Consider the following 16,302-nt stretch of genomic DNA (forward strand, 5'->3'; position numbering starts at 1 on the left):
GGCTCAGTCGTAGCTCTCTCATTTCTTAGTCAGAAGGAGATTTAAATCCCACGCTAGGACTTGAGGATGCAACGTAAGCTGACACTTCAGTGCATTGCTGGGGTAGTGCATGCGGCATTGTCATGAGAGTGCATGTTGCATTGTCGGATGTGACATTTTTCGGATGAGATGTTAAACCGTCTGCCCTATCGGGTGGGCGTAAAAGATCCCATGGCACTATTTGAAGAAGATCAGAGCAGTTCTCCCGGTATCTGGACCAACGTTTATCCCTCAACCAACATCACCAAAAGTACATTAACTGATTATTCACCTCATTGCTGTTTTATGGGACCTTACTGTCAGAATATTTGGCTGCCACATTGGCCTACAAAACACTGACTACGCTTGAGAAGTAATTCGTTGGCTGTAAGTCGTTTTAAGATTCCCTGAGGCCATGAAAGGTGCTATATAAGTGCAAGCTCTTTCTTTTCTTAAGATTTAAATTTGATTTATTAAAACTGAAATTGGATGTCTTTCTGTTTGTGTTTTAGGTGGGAGGATATCAGGGGGCAGCCAAAAGAAACAATGACTGAGTGCACAACAGGCCTGCTGTGGAGCCAGTGGCAAGCCCAGAACCTTCCTCTGGCTGAATGCAAGCTCCAATGAATCTGGGTCAGCAGGGGATGCGCAATTCTGATTTTCAAGTTCTGCAAAGCAGAGCAGACTTCCAGAGAACTTCAGCTCATGAGGCAATTGAATTGAATGTTTCAAGGTAACAAAGCAATTCACACATTTGATCCAGGCAAGTCGTAAACTGCGGTGAAGTGTTCAAATACAAGAGGGCGCAAGGTGAAAATGAGCAAGTTACAAGTGAGAGGGGAAGTCAGGAGGTACTATTTCACCCAAAAGGTAATAGAGTTGCATAGTAAGTTGGTAGGGAAAGTCACTGAAGTGGACTGCATAAATGAACACAATTAGATGTGTTATTTGAGAGAGACGAGAATGTGGGATATGATGAGGAAGTAGGTGGATGGATGGATTGTTTTCTGAAAAAGGCATTGACTTGTTGGGTGTTTTCCGTCCCTGATTTTTTCTTATTATGTTCTAAGGGATGGAGTTCCATGGGAAGGAATGTGTGCGAAGTTTGTCAGTGATATTTCATACAGGTCTTTTCTGATTGATATCCAGAATGTTAAGAAGCAGTTGCAGCAGCTCTTGTATTCCCAGCATAGAGATGTTTGCTTAAGCACCAGTGACTCTTCGTACTCAGAATCTTGCAAAGGATCAATCACATCTCTGCAGTTCTCTGGAGTGCAGACCTGTACAATTACCAATGTAAACCTGTGCACAAATCTGGACTGGTTTGACTGGCGGATAAAGCTGCTCTGGGACATTTATACTCTTTGCAGACAAGATTCTTCTTCATTAAATAAAATTTAAAAAAACAGTATTTTAAAAAAACATCGACTTTTGCACAGATTTGAATGATTGAAAAACTAAAAGGGACTTGTTCTATTTTCTCTGAAGCGCATCACAAATGAGTTGTTGCTGTGCAGGAAGTAGTTTCCATCCTCAATGTTTGCTCTTGAACATCCTTCTCGCAAAAAAAAAACCCTGTTCTCAATTTTCAGTGCCCTGGTGCTGTTTCCTCTTAATGTTTGACTTCCCTAAGCTCAAATTGTTCATTACTTGGAGGCTTCTATTTTTATATTGAAATAAAATTTTTATATTTAAATTTTAGATTCTGTAAAGTTGGCAATGGGTGGCTGCATTCACATTGCCTACCCGGGGCGGGGGGGGCGCCCACATACTGTCACAGAGTGTTTACCTGGAGCCAAAAGTGACATCAGGAGCAACAAAATGTTATGTTCTGTATCACCCGCTCCAGCCCTGTATGGGTTCTGTCATCAGTAGATAAATCACTCCTACACACTCGGTCTGGTTGCTATGAAGATCACACTGCTGAAAAGCAAGTTCAAAATGAGACAGCGAACAACAGCAGACTCAATGTTTACCAAAAGGATGGTAAACATAATGGTGCATCACTAGATAGAACCTGATAGATATACAGCAAAACTTGTTCTCACCTACTTTCTTGCTTACATAAATAAATAGATGGAACTGGATCTTTAAAGTAACAATGATTAATATTCACCAAAGCCAATTATTTGACAGTGGATGGTTTCATGTATTGTCTGCTCCCCAAGTAAACGGTGATTACAATCGTTTCTGCAGCACACAGTAATGTGATCAGTTTACAAAAGAGCACTCGATTACACTAAGTAACATTATGCATCTCTCCCTCAGATCTGTATGCGCAAAATAATTGCTTATAATACCTGCACATACTATTTCCGAAGGAGAAAGGTCGGACTCTTCTGATAGTGCAGCTGTCTAAAATGAATGTGAAACAGAAAGCATTAAGCCCAATGTTTGCTGTATATGAATGATTCTGTCCCCATCACAAAGAGCAGCCTTTCACCGAACCAATCTTTGAAGTCGTGAATTCTTTCAATGAGAGGGAATATTCAATCAAAAAGGCAACAGTGAATTATACTGCTGCAGCGATGAGGTTTAGATTGAGGTGATTATCTGGCTATTTTTTGCTTTACAATGAGCACTGTGTCTGACGCTTTTGATGATATATGAAAAGTGACAGATTACATTTACACAAAGGAAACCAATGAGCTGTCACAATTAGTTTGTAGTGATGGTAGCTGTTAAGGGTGAAGAAGAGTTGAGTGCTTCTTACCACACAAAAATCAATAACCTTGCCTAATAGGTTGGAGTAGTGAAGCCAAAAGACAGTTGACCTTTATTTCTTAGCAACAGGCTATCCCAGCATCTTACTTCTGCCTCATTTTCCAATGTATTGCTGCTGATTTCCCCTTGTGTGCGTAATTCAACGTATTAATTTCGTTTTCTCAGGAGACTGGGTGGTGTAGTCAGTTGGAACACTATCTCTTCACCACTGTGATGGAGTTTGAATTTAGTCCAGGCAGACAGGAAAGCCTCCTCTCTCTGATGTCTGTTAAAATAATTATTGCTGTGCATGACAAAAATTAACACGAGAAAATGCACATTAAAAGAGATAGATACTATAATTAAAATGTCTAAAACATCAGTTCTTCAATTTCCAGACCCATTTGTACAGCCTGTGCATTTTTCTCTTGACTCACTCATTTTCGCCCCTCCCTTCCCCTCCTGAATCATTCACTCTACGAGCACCAGGCAGACTCAAGTGTCGCGGCCAAGTAGTCACTATTCATGTTTGAGTATCAACAAGTTAGCATTAGATTGGGTAACTGTGGGAACTTCATTGCCAAAGCTTGATCGTTCCTTCACCTCATGTCCACACATGAACATTTTCAGCAGCAGATGCTAGACAGCAACCGGGAGCGGGAACCCAGGCTGATTTGCTCTCTCGAACTCAGGGATACTGAGGCCAGATGACTTTAGCTAACTCAGCACAGATAGGGATTGAATCTGGGACTGTCCTGGTTCACATGCTCTGTTACTCACTGGATAAATTTGCTAAGCCATCGGGGAGAAGGAGGGGACGACGATGAAGTTTTTTTTTTCAATTAACTTTACTTAACATATATCTCTCTCTCTCTAATATTGTCAACACTACACTTGAGAATCAGATACTTTATTGTTTCAGGTCCCCATTTTAAGTTCTATTATTTGGTTGCTAACCAAGGCAGGTTTTCTTAATCATTTATTTTCAATTATATTTTTACTTACACCTAAAATAGAAGAAAAAAATCAAACTGACAGTGTAACAAAATCTCACTTTGGGCAGATTTTAGTCCCAGCAAAATAAACTAATTTCCATACAGTCATGTGATTCCTCACCAAACTATTAACATAGTAAATGTAGAAGAGCCAGTTGCATTTTTTTATTTATTAGGAAATATGATCTAAGCTTGACATGTGACCTGTCAGGTAAAAGGATGCCAACTGTCAATATCACACACCTGGAAGTTTCAGATTTGTAATACTGGTCTTGAAAACCTGGAAAACGATTAAGTTCTTAGTGAATTATTCATCATGGTACATGCTGTCTTCCATGTTTACCATCAATGTCACGGACTGACTGTTTTCACTGGAATATTAAGTAAAATAGCAAAGGTTGATCCTGAGCACCATTTAATGTTAAACCATGACTGCAAGACAAGGAGACACAGGTGCCAAATGGTAAAAGCTAAATTCAGGACTGATATCAAGAAGCACTTCTTCACATAAGGAGAGATCAATACCTGCAATAGTCTTTTGGGTAAGGTAGTGATGGCAAAGAATTCTGGAGTCATTTGAGAGAACTAGATGCTGTAACAGAGGGATGGTAGTTTTCTCTGGAAAGACGAGCTTGATGGATTAAATGAACTCCCTCACTTGTACTTTGCTTTGTTAACTTGCAGTTCTTCAAAGGTTGATCAAAAGCTATATTTTATATAAATACCTATATATACACATATATATGTGCCATAAACAGTAAATAATTATTTGATCTGTTACTGACTCATTGGGGCCACTTGTAAGCAGACAAATTTTAGAACAAAGAAAGAACTTGCATTTATACAGTACCTTTCATGACCTCAGGACAGTCAAAGAAGTACTTCTGAAGTGTAGTCACTGTCGGAATGTAGGGAAACGTGGCAGCCAATTGCACACAGCCAGGTCCCACAAACATCCATGAAATAAATGACCAGATCATCTGTTTTAGGTTTTCACCAGGACAATGGGGGATCTGTCCTGCTCCTCATTGAATAGTGCCATGGGATCTTTCACATCCACCTTAGAGGGCAGACGAGACCTCAGTTTAAATTCTCATCCAAAAGACAGCATCTCCAACAGTGCAGCACTCCCATGTCAGCCTAGATAATGTGCTCAAGTGTCTCATGTGGGGCTTGAACCCACAACCTTCTGACTCAGAGGCAAAAGTGTTATCACTGAGCCAAGGCTGACACCCTTTTGAGTCAAATTTTGGACAGAATTTGTTCATCCAGATGTCAAATTGTCTCTGTCTCGCGCCAGGCTTCCTTGAAGTTTATCTTCTGGGACGATCCTTCCTGGGATATGATCGTGTTAACAACTTGATTCGTGAACATTAGGATAACATAAATCACCAGATTCTTGCTTTCCTCTCTCAACAAACAATCAGCCAGATACAAGGACACAGGAACCCCTGAAGATGTGGATGGGCTGGCACACTGATAAAATCTTACTTAAGACTCTGGGTGCAGAATTTAGCCAAAAGAGAAGCACCTTATACCTCTAACAAGGATTGGCTAACTGTAAGCAGATGAATTTCTCTGATGAATTTGGATTCTTTCATTGTCTGGTGCTAGAGCAGTTTTCTTCGTACAATGGGTAGAGTCATTCAATCTATGAAACTTTCTTACTTTTGAAAAGTTTGTTCTGCTTCATTAGATTCAAAGAGATATGATATATTTCCGATGCATCAGAGAAGACAAAATTCTGATGCGTTCTTTGTTGTGGTTTGGAGGAGAAACCTCCAAATACTGTGAACACAAGAAAACACTTATCCATTTGATCGTTTATAACCTTGGGAGAGAAATGCTGAACCACTATTGGCTTTTTGCCCAAGAAGATAAACATAATTTAATAGGACAAAGTCAGCATGGCTTTACGAAGGGGAAGTCATGTCTGACAAATTTGCTTGAGTTCTTTGAGGACATACGTACAGGGTGGATAAAGGGGAACCAGTGGACGTAGTGTATTTAGACTTCCAGAAGGCATTCGACAAGGTGCCACATAAAAGATTATTGCTCAAGATAAAGAATCACTGGATTGGGGGTAATATTCTGGCATGGGTGGAGGATTGGTTATCTAACAGGAAGCAGAGAGTTGGGATAAATGGTTCATTCTCGGACTGGCAACCAGTAGCCAGTGGTGTTCCGCAGAGGTCGGTGCTGGGTCCCCAATTCTTTACAATCCATATTAACGATTTGGAGGAGGGGACCGAGTGTAACATATCAAAGTTTGCAGATGATACAAAGGTGGCAGGGAAAGTAGAGAGTGAGGAGGACATAAAAAACCTGCAAGGGGATATAGACAGGCTGGGTGAGTGGGCGGAGATTTGGCAGATGCAATACAATATTGGAAAATGTGAGGTTATGCACTTTGGCAGGAAAAATCAGAGAGCAAGTTATTATCTTAATGGCGAGAAACTGGAAAGTACTGCAGTACAAAGGGATCTGGGGGTCCTAGTGCAAGAAAATCAAAAAATTAGTATGCAGGTGCAGCAGGTGATCAAGAAGGCCAACGGAATGTTGGCTTTTATTGCTAGGGGGATAGAGTATAAAAACAGGGAGGTATTGCTGCAGTTATATAAGGTATTGGTGAGACCGCACCTGGAATACTGCATACAGTTTTGGTCTCCATACTTAAGAAAAGACATACTTGCTCTCGAGGCAGTACAAAGAAGGTTCACTCGGTTAATCCCGGGGATGAGGGGGCGGACGTATGAGGAGAGGTTGAGTAGATTGGGACTCTACTCATTGGAGCTCAGAAGAATGAGAGGCGATCTTATTGAAACATATAAGATTGTGAAGGGGCTTGATCGGGTGGATGCGGTAAGGATGTTCCCAAGGATGGGTGAAACTAGAACGAGGGGGCATAATCTTAGAATAAGGGGCTGCTCTTTCAAAACTGAGATGAGGAGAAACTTCTTCACTCAGAGGGTAGTAAGTCTGTGGAATTTGCTGCCCCAGGAAGCTGTGGAAGCTACATCATTAAATAAACTTAAAACAGAAATAGACAGTTTCCTGGAAGTAAAGGGAATTAGGGGTTACGGGGAGCAGGCAGGAAATTGGACATGAATTTAGATTTGAGGTTAGGATCAGATCAGCCATGATCTTATTGAATGGCGGAGCAGGCTCGAGGGGCCGATTGGCCTACTCCTGCTCCTATTTCTTATGTTCTTAATATTGTGTCAGTATGAAGTGAAGGTTACATGTCTCATTATCAAATATATATGATTTTTTTTTCTTTTTCTACAACAAATCTTTTCTCTTATGCAACTGCAAGTTTATAGTGTTTAAGTAAAGAAGAATAAAGCATTGTGTTCCTTGTGATGTAAAGAACTGGTCTGTTCTTTCTCAGCAAACATGCAATAATTGTGAATTAAATGCAAGTCTAAAAGGCTGCTGTTGTGAATTAATCCTATTCATTGCATTAAGAGATCTGTCCAAATCTATAGTTTCCTGACTGAATCACATATTCAAAATTATACAATTTAATTTTCTCTAAAGTCCACTGCCAATTAGGGGGAAAAAATAACAATTAATGCAGCTGTTAATGTTTCATTAAGGTCCATTATCGGTTGCCACATGTAATTAAAATAATTACTGTCTAAGAGTGGCAGCAATCACGTAAAATTGTATCCTTGTATTCATAGCTGAATATGCTAAGTACATACCAACCCTGCCAGATGAAGGAATGACTGTTTTGAATGGGACATTATGCACTGTAGCAAATTAACGTAATATTTTAATGATATAGTATGCAAATATGCATAATCTGTTTGGTTCACTCAAACTCCATTAGAATGTTGATGGATATCTATTACGGATATATCTATATGTATGAAGTTCCTCAGGGCTTCCCCTGCACCCCTGCAGAACTTACAGTGGTGAGTGGGAGAATCACTGAAGGACTTCACCCCCATAGTATCAACAACAACTTGTACAGAGGAAAATGTCCCATGGCGCTTCACAGAGGCGTAATTTTTTTTTTAAAAACAACTCTCATTAGGCTCAAATAAGAACAGAAAATGCTCAGTTGAGCTTCTCCAGCATTTGCTGCTTTTATTTCAGATTTCCAGCATTCGCAGTATTTTGCTTCTCATTAGGCTCGGTCTTTATGCCAAGATACAAAAGGCTAAACATCTATTCGGCAGAACATACGGCGAGGCATAAGCAGAAACCAGATTTAGTTGCAAATCTAAGTTTTTGGAAACCATTTGCAACTGTAAAGAAACTTTCTGTTCCACTGTTTTTGGTGGGAAAAGAATAGTAATCTATGTCATCTTATAACAGTGCACTTGACACAATGTCAAATACCTGTTATATTGATACACTGTTGCATTGTCGTGGGCTACTTGTCCCAGAAACACTTTGGGGTAAAAATCGCTCGGAATGGCGAATCAACACTCCTTGCTGCTCCATCGATTTATCCGAACCCACAAACTTACCGCGACCTTTTCGTTTGCCACTTCCTCTACTAGGAAGCGGAGAAGAGCCCAGCATCAGTTCAGGCGAAGCTCGAACCCTGGGGGAATCTCTCCCCTCAACCTATCAGATCACAGCGTTTTTGACAAGCTGCATTCACTGTCTCTGCAGGCTTGGTACATTAAACCAGGAAATGAACATTTTAAATCAATGTAAAAACAGTTATAGACTGCAAAAAATGAGAGAGTAAGAAATAATTGAATTAAATAAGAGAGACAAAAGGGAAAAGTTTTTAAAAAAGTAATTTTTAAATTTAAAATTTTTTATGACCTAAAACTATTAAAATAAGTTGTACTGAGACTCCACATTTTTAAAAGTTAATTTTTAGTTGTTTGGCAGTCATTAAGACTTATCACGCTGTTAAAACTTTGTTTAGACCTGGTAACTTTAAGCGTACTTGTTTCGTGGTGTAATTTGTTCCTTTACAGCTGGGCAGACAAGCAAGTTTGCATTTTTTAATGATTTCTCTGATTGCAACGTGCGATGTCCCTTTATATCGAAGCTGTCATATCACCGGTAAACCAGAAGGAGCAAGTTCCAGATTTCACTGCGCATGTGCGAACACCAGAACTCGCTCCTCCATTTCGCCACGAACAACGGTGAGCGCTGTTCAGTTCTCCGCTATTTCGGGAGCCATTTCTGCCGCATTAAAATGCATCTGTTTCACTGCTTACTTAAAAAAGTGAAGCAACAGGAAAAATATTGGAAACCGGTCCCCTCGTGGCTTGGTGGGTAAATGCACTCCCTGATGTGATTCCAAGTTCAATCCCCGATCAGTGCTGAGTTACTTGATTTCAACTGAGGCAGCAGCAGGTATGTTAAGTTGGCCATAGTCTCCCCATGTTCGGGAGAGGGCAAAAAAAATTCGACAGGTTCCTACTCCTGATTGCCATCCAGGAATCAGCTCAGCTGTGATGCCTCTGATGGGAAAATCACCTGTACACCCTCATTATTTGAAGATTCGAGTGTTGCAGGGTTGTCATGGTTTCATGCAACATCAGGAAGCCAAAGATCCTGATCAAATATATGCTCGAACCTTCTTTGGATTGGTACTTTTTTTTAGTCTTTAGCTAAACTGGAATACTAGAAAAGTATCTCACAGATTTTCTGTCTGAAGTTTGGGTGTGGAGGGACTAATATTTCTGTCCATTCGATCTGTTATGTTGAACCACTTTCTTTTTCCAACATTACTTTATACAGCTGCAAACATGTCCATATCAGCACTGGAGTAAAATCTGAATTAGACAATCAGGGAAGATTTCCACGGGCTATTTTGTAGCAAAAATTTAAATGCACCCCTATAAATTTATAGTGATAGGCTTCTTGAACATTTCTGGATAGACAGAGCTCATTAAAGGTATTTTTGTCCCATTCTTTGAATAAATTTCTCCACACACAATCAAGAATAATGATCCAAAGCCAGCAAAGACCATATGGAATGTTTTCTGAACATCTGTCACTTTCAGAGCACATTGTGTCATTGAATTAATGACCTGTCTGTCCCTTTCTCCCAACCTGAGCTCCCTTAATTCACTTCTCAATTCTTCTGAACCAGCAAGAGTCAATTTACAATAACTGGTAATCAAACTGAAGTGAGGATATTTTTCCCACTTAATATAATAAAATCTTCCAGCACAGGAGACTGCCATTTGGCCCATCGTGCCTGTGCCAGCTCTTTGAAAGAACTGTCCAATTTAGTCCCACATTCCAGCTTTTTCCCCATAACCCTGCAAATTAGTTCTCTTCAAGTACATGTCCAATTGCCTTTTGAAAGTTCCAATGGAATCTGCTTCCACCACCCTTTCAGGTAGTGCGTTCCAGATCTTAACAACCCTCTCTGTAAAAAAATGTCTCCTCATTTCCCCTCTAGTTCTTTTGCAAATTATTTTAGATCTATGACCTCTGGTTACCGACTCACTTGCCAGAGGAAACAGCTTCTTCCGACTTGCTCTATCAAAACCCCTCATAATTTTGAACATGCCAATTAAATCTCTGCTTACCCTTCTGTGCTGCAAGGAGAACAATCCCAGCTTCTCCAATCCCTCCACATAACTGAAGTCCCTCATCTCTGGTATTATCCTGGTAAACCTCCTCTGTACCCTCTCCAAGGCCATGACATACTTCCTAAAGTATAGTGCCCAGGATTGGACACAATACTCCAGCTCAGGCCTAACCTGTGATTTGTCAAGGTTTAGCGTGACTTCCTTGTTTTTGTATTCAATACCCCAATTTACAAAGGCAAGTATCCCATAAACTTTCTTAACCACCTTATCGACTTGCCCTGCCTCCTTCAAAGATTTGTGAATATGCATCCCCAGGTCCCTCTGTACCACCCTCATAATTGAACCATTTAGATTATACTGCCTCTCCACTTAACCGCATTAAATTGCATCTGCCATGTGCCTGCCCATTTCACCAGTCTGTCCATGTCCTCCTGAAGTCTGCAACTGTCCTCCTCACTATTTGCTACATTACCAAGTTTTGTATCATCTGCAAGCTTTGAAATTGTACTCCCTACACCCAAGTCCAGGTCATTTATATGTAAAAAGAAAAGCAATGGTCCTATTATCAACCTCCGTGGGACCCTACTGCATACTTCTCTTCAGTCAGAAAAACATCCGTTCACCACTATTCTCTGCCACTTATCCCTTAGCTGATTACATACCCAAGTTAATCCCATGTGCTTCTATTTTCCGAATAAGTCTGTTATGTGGTACTTTAGCTAATGCCTTTTGAAAGTCCATATACATCTCATGCACTATCTCTCTGTCACTTCATCAAAGAACTCAATCATGTTAGTCAGACATGAATTGCCTTCAATAAATCCATGCTGGCTGTCCCTTATTAACCCATGCTTCACCAAGTGAGAATTAAGTTTGTCCTTGACAATGGTCTCTCGTAGTTTTCCCACCACTGACGTTAGACTGACTGGCCTGCAGTTACCAGGTTTATCCCTCTCCCTTTTTTGAACAAGGGTGTAACATCTATAATCTTCCAATCCTCTGACATCGCTCCCTTATCCAAGGAGGATTGAAAGATTGTAGTGGGAGCTTCTGCTATCTCCACCCTAACTTCCTCAACAACCTAGGATACATCCCATCTGGACCAGGTGACTTGTTAACTTTGAATGATGCTAACCTATTTAGCACCTCCATTCTCACTATTTTTATCCTACCCAATATTTTTAATCCCTCCTCCTCTACTGCAACATTAACTTCATTCTCTTCTTTTGTGGTAACAGATGCAAAGTACTCATTCAGTACCTCAGTCATACCCTCTGCCTCCACAAGAAGATTTCCTTTTTTGTCCCTAATCGGCTCCACCATTCCTTTAATTATCCTTTTACTTTTTATATGTTTATAAAAGATTTTTGGGTTCCATTTTATGTTACCCGCCAATAAGAACATCAGAAATAGGAGCATGAGTGGGCCATGCAGCCCCTCGAGCCTTCAACAGACTGCAATAGGCCTTATGGAAAGAGTCTGTAGAAAATAGGCATCACCTACAGGAAGTGTATGATCTAGTTTGCATTTAAATGTATAATCCAAAATATAAACAACCCATTAACAAGAAATATGTTGTTTTGTCAATTTTTCAGAGACAATTCAATATTTTCAAAATTTTCCAATGGAACCCTCCCAAAAGAGTACTCAAGAGGCTAATTATGCAACTCATCGTATAGTTATATTGCATAGCTTACATCACAGTAACACTAGATGAGCAAAATAACTGCAGCCAAAAGGGGCTTAGCTGGTCATTTTTCTTGTGGTGAGACACAATATGGAAGTGATAATTTAGTTGAAAGTGTGCGAGACTAAGTTTCATAAACAGCCAAAGCAATCCAGCAGGCTGCCATTAAGTTCACCCATTCTTTCCTAAAATTAGAAATTTCATCAACACTTAGAGGCCAGTAAGCAGAATTTTGTGCATCTTTTTAAATGCGGATCACAAGAGCTCTGCTTCCCCTGAATGGAGATTGAAGCGAGTGGCTCAGTATAACTGTAAGTAGTATTGTCCCTTTACAAAGCTCCAAAAGCAGGTACCACTGTCAAAATGGTACACACAGAATAGCTGCAGTGTAAAACTCTCAGGCTCTCAATTATGGACAGGCTGAGCCAAAATGGAAATAGAATGATCACAGTGCATAGACTCTCTAAAACATTACGTGCTGTTGGCTTGTAGGAAGTGGGTGTGTGCCTGCTACTTACTGCCCACACAGTGAGGTGCTGATCTCAGCCATGCTGTCTGTCAGAGAAAGGCTGTGAGTGGAAAAGAGGGAGGCGGAGGCAGCAATACATGTAACAGGAAGGCCAAAATAAAGAAGAGAAAATAAAATGAGGGGAGGCACAGAGTGATAATCCGGCAAAGAAATCTGAAAAGTGTGTCATCCTGAACCATTTTCAAACAGCGACTTGTTATAGGGCAGCAATGGAAGGGGTCATGATCGTTGCAAAGAGCCTCTTTTTCTGGGAAATGGATTGTAGAATTGGGGGTAGGCACACTTTTTTTTTAAAAGGGTGATTTTTTAAAAATTGTTTCAACTTCATAATGTTTGCACCCACTGAAATATGAAACATGCTCAAATTCCACAACATGTATAGTGATCAGCCAAGAGGTAAAAGATTGCTTGTAAACTTGTGGGTTTTCAGCTCATAAAACCATGTGCGATTTACACGCCAGATTGATGTGTGTGGAAAATGTCAGTATTTCAGAATACTTTGTAGGCGTCCCAGAAAACATCAAAATTGTGAAATGGAAAGACAAAAAAAATTACAAAAAATCTTGTGAATCATTATCTCTGTCTCTAGGATTGCAGATGTCGCAGAGAAAAGTGAGGATTTGTAAATACCCACGTAAATGGAAAGCTCAAATCCAAATACTCATTGACAGCTGTTTGTGGAGAGTCCAATGTCGAATGCTGTCTCTGCAAATAACATGCAATTTATTCAGCTCTTCAGTGATATGCAATTCAACAGAAATGCATTTGACAGAGGCTGAGATGTTCTCTGCAAGTGTCTGACCTCCATTTGCAGACAGTTTATTTATAGGCCTTTAATCATGTGGAATAATTTCTCCTTCATAAAGCATTTTCGTTTCTTCCATGCATCATCCCCTTATTAATTAAAATCACCCACCACATCCAACCTCTGGTCTGACTCATCAACAAACAAGAAGTAACACTTCAAGCTATCATCCTGCAGCTTTTTAACAAGGGTTTGTCTTATGGGCAAACTGTTTAGAGTTGTCCATCCCAACACTGGCATCCCTTAGGACTCTAATAGTCTATCCTATGAAAGTAGGGTACGCCTGGGCTGGTTCACCACTAAAACAACTCTATACGTGTAGTGAACAGACAAAGCAACGATGACAGCAGCAAATGTGATCAGTTTGCAATATAGGGCAGTCCCTTCCCCACAGTTTGAGTTTCAACTCCCTCAGACATTTGATCTTTTTCATGAATGAAGTTTCACCAATGTATGTTATTGATAAAACGGATTGATTACCTTCCTTTTACTATGTGTCCATAAAATATCATGACATTCCTTCCCTAAACACCTCTGCTTCTCCATGTCCCTCTCCTCCTTTAAGGCCCTCCTTAAAATCCACCTCTTCTAATACTTCCTCCTTTGGCTCAGTATCAAAGTTTTATCTGATTTATGAGGATACTCGTTTATGAATGGCCTTGGGAGATTTTTCTATGTTAAAGGCACTATAACCCTCAACATGTTGAAGGACTTTGGAGAGGGACAGGAGGTTTGCAAGGACAAAGGGATCGAGGTTGGGTTTTTTTTTTTGAGGAGAAGGTGATGATGGTGGTTTTGAAAAGGATGAGGACACTACTTGAGGAGAGGGAACCACTTACAATGTCAGCTTGCGTGGGGGCCAGGAAGGGAAATTGGGTGGTCAGCAGTTTAGTGGGAATGGGGTCAAGGGAGCAGGAGGTGGAGTTCATGGACAAGATGAGCTCGTAAAGGGCACGAGGGGAGATAAGAAGGAAACTAGAGAAAGACAGGGGTTCAGGGCGAGGGCAGTAGGGAACCTGAGGGGAGGTTTGGCTTGGTGAGAGGAATGCGGCAGAGGCAGCTGAACCAATGGTCTCAATCTTAATTGACAAGGAAGTCCATGAGCTCCAAGCACTTGTTGTGGGAGGCGAGGGTAGAGGGGGAGGGGAGAAGGGTTAAAGGAGATGATTTGCAGTGGGGGAAAAAAGCCAGATGTTATCTTTGCTTACCATGATGATCCTTGAGTAATGAGTGGTTTTGGCAGAGCAGAGCAGAGCAAGGCCCAATAGCATTTGATATGGTCCAGCCACATCTGCCACTTGATGACTAAACCAGTTGTGTGCCAGATACACTCAAGTCTGTAGCCCTTGGACTAGAGGCAGGCATAATGGCAGCCATGTCAGGGGAACAACCAGGGTGGAAGAGAGTAGGGCTTTTACTGGGGACAAAGACATCAAAGGTGGAGGTAAAGGATGGGTCAAGCATATCAACAGCTGCAGAAGTATCCTGCCTACTGCAGAACCTAAGGCTAGATTTAGGAGTTTGAAAGTTCAGTTGTAAGTAGCTTGGGGATATTTTGTATATCAAAGAAGAGATTTTAAATGTCATGTTACATATCTCCACAAAAATAGGAAAATTTAATGCATCTGTGCAGTTTAATTTTGTAAATATTACACAGCTTTGAGCACCATGAGCTCTATCTTAACTATTTTGAAGTAGTGAAATAAGTTTGCAAAAGTGAACAGGTTTTTTTTCAATAAAAGTCATGGGTTGCCTTCTGCCCCCACGTTCACCTTGTAATTGAGCAAGCTGAGGAACTGCTCTCCTCCGACTGCTACGATTGCACATAGCAGTGACCAACATAGTACATCAATCTCTTTACCTGATCCTGGAGGAGCGTGGAGCCCAATGGGACCGGTGATTAGAAGTTGCACTATTTTAAATAGTAATTCACTGCAGGTCAAGAGAATGCTGCTCAGAGGCACACATGGGAACTATTCACGTCAGGAGCTCCTTTAATTGGCATTATAAGTCTAAAAGCCACCAGGTGGCAGCACAGGGCATGGGTATACAAATAGAGTGTTATAAAGTAGCAAAAGATGGGCTCTCAAAAACCGAAATTCTCCACAAGCCGAATTCCTCATCGTGCCCACGCAAAGAAAAGACGGGCCGGGCACTCCCTCAATGGGAGGGGCGATCAAAAAGCAAGTCATGCCAGGTCACTCTCATGTGCCTCCTCGTGGGTTGTTAGAGAATAATACAGTCAGAGGATTGCAGCAAGCATCGAGCCAGACTTCAATATCTCAGCCAGTTCTCAGGTACTGTGTTGAAACATTTTGGGGGTAATTTTAACCTAACTCACTGGGCGGGAAACCTACAGGATCGGGGTGGGGGGGCGGGGGGGAAATGCCGGTTTTACACCCCGCCCAATTTTACTTACTATTGATTTCAATGGAGAATAAAATTGAGTGAGGTGTAAACCCAGCGTTGCACCCAACCCCGTCAGTTTCCAGACGGGCGGGGTAGGTTAAAATTGCCCCCTTTATATTCAGATAAATTTACCAAATCAATGTCAACCGTGGCTCAGTTGGTAGCACTCTCATCTCTGAGTCAGCAGGTTGTGGGTTTAGGTCCCACTCTAGGGACTTGAGCACAAAATCGAGGCTGACACTTCAGTGCAGTACTGAGGGAGTGCTGCACTGTCGGAGGCACTGTCTTTCGGATGAGACGTTAAACCGAGGCCCCGTCTTCCCTCTGGTGGATGTAAAAGATCCCATGGCACTATTTCCGAGAACACCAGGGAAAGACCCCCCCTCTCCGGTCTCCGGGCCAATATTTAACCCTCAACCAACACCTAAAAAACAAGATTATCTGGTCATTATCACATTGCTGTTTGTGGGACCTTGCTGTGCGCAAACTGGCTGCTGTGTTTCCCACATTACAACAGCGACTACACTTCAGAAGTACTTCATTGGCTGTAAAGCGCATTGGGACGTCCTGAGGTCGTGAAAGGTCCTATATAAATGCAAGTCTTATTTTATTTCTTTATCTTATGTGAATGAAAA

General features: G+C 41.1%; 1 protein-coding gene and 1 long non-coding RNA gene across 2 annotated transcripts in view; one reads left to right on the forward strand and one right to left on the reverse strand.

Annotated features, from left to right (window-relative positions):
• Positions 1-16,302, reverse strand: part of LOC137341111 (zinc transporter ZIP11-like) — a 602,857-nt gene that overhangs the window by 222,647 nt on the left and 363,908 nt on the right. The gene's annotated exons all lie outside the window — the stretch shown is intronic.
• The window catches only part of LOC137341374 (uncharacterized), a 39,499-nt gene continuing 38,685 nt past the window's right edge, over positions 15,489-16,302 (forward strand). Inside the window, exon 1 of the long non-coding RNA XR_010967018.1 lies at positions 15,489-15,555. This is a non-coding gene — a long non-coding RNA (uncharacterized lncRNA). The remainder of the gene's footprint in view (positions 15,556-16,302) is intronic.

The sequence above is a fragment of the Heptranchias perlo genome, chromosome 23, assembly GCF_035084215.1.
Source record: "Heptranchias perlo isolate sHepPer1 chromosome 23, sHepPer1.hap1, whole genome shotgun sequence".
In the NCBI taxonomy this organism is placed as follows: Eukaryota; Metazoa; Chordata; class Chondrichthyes; order Hexanchiformes; family Hexanchidae; genus Heptranchias; species Heptranchias perlo.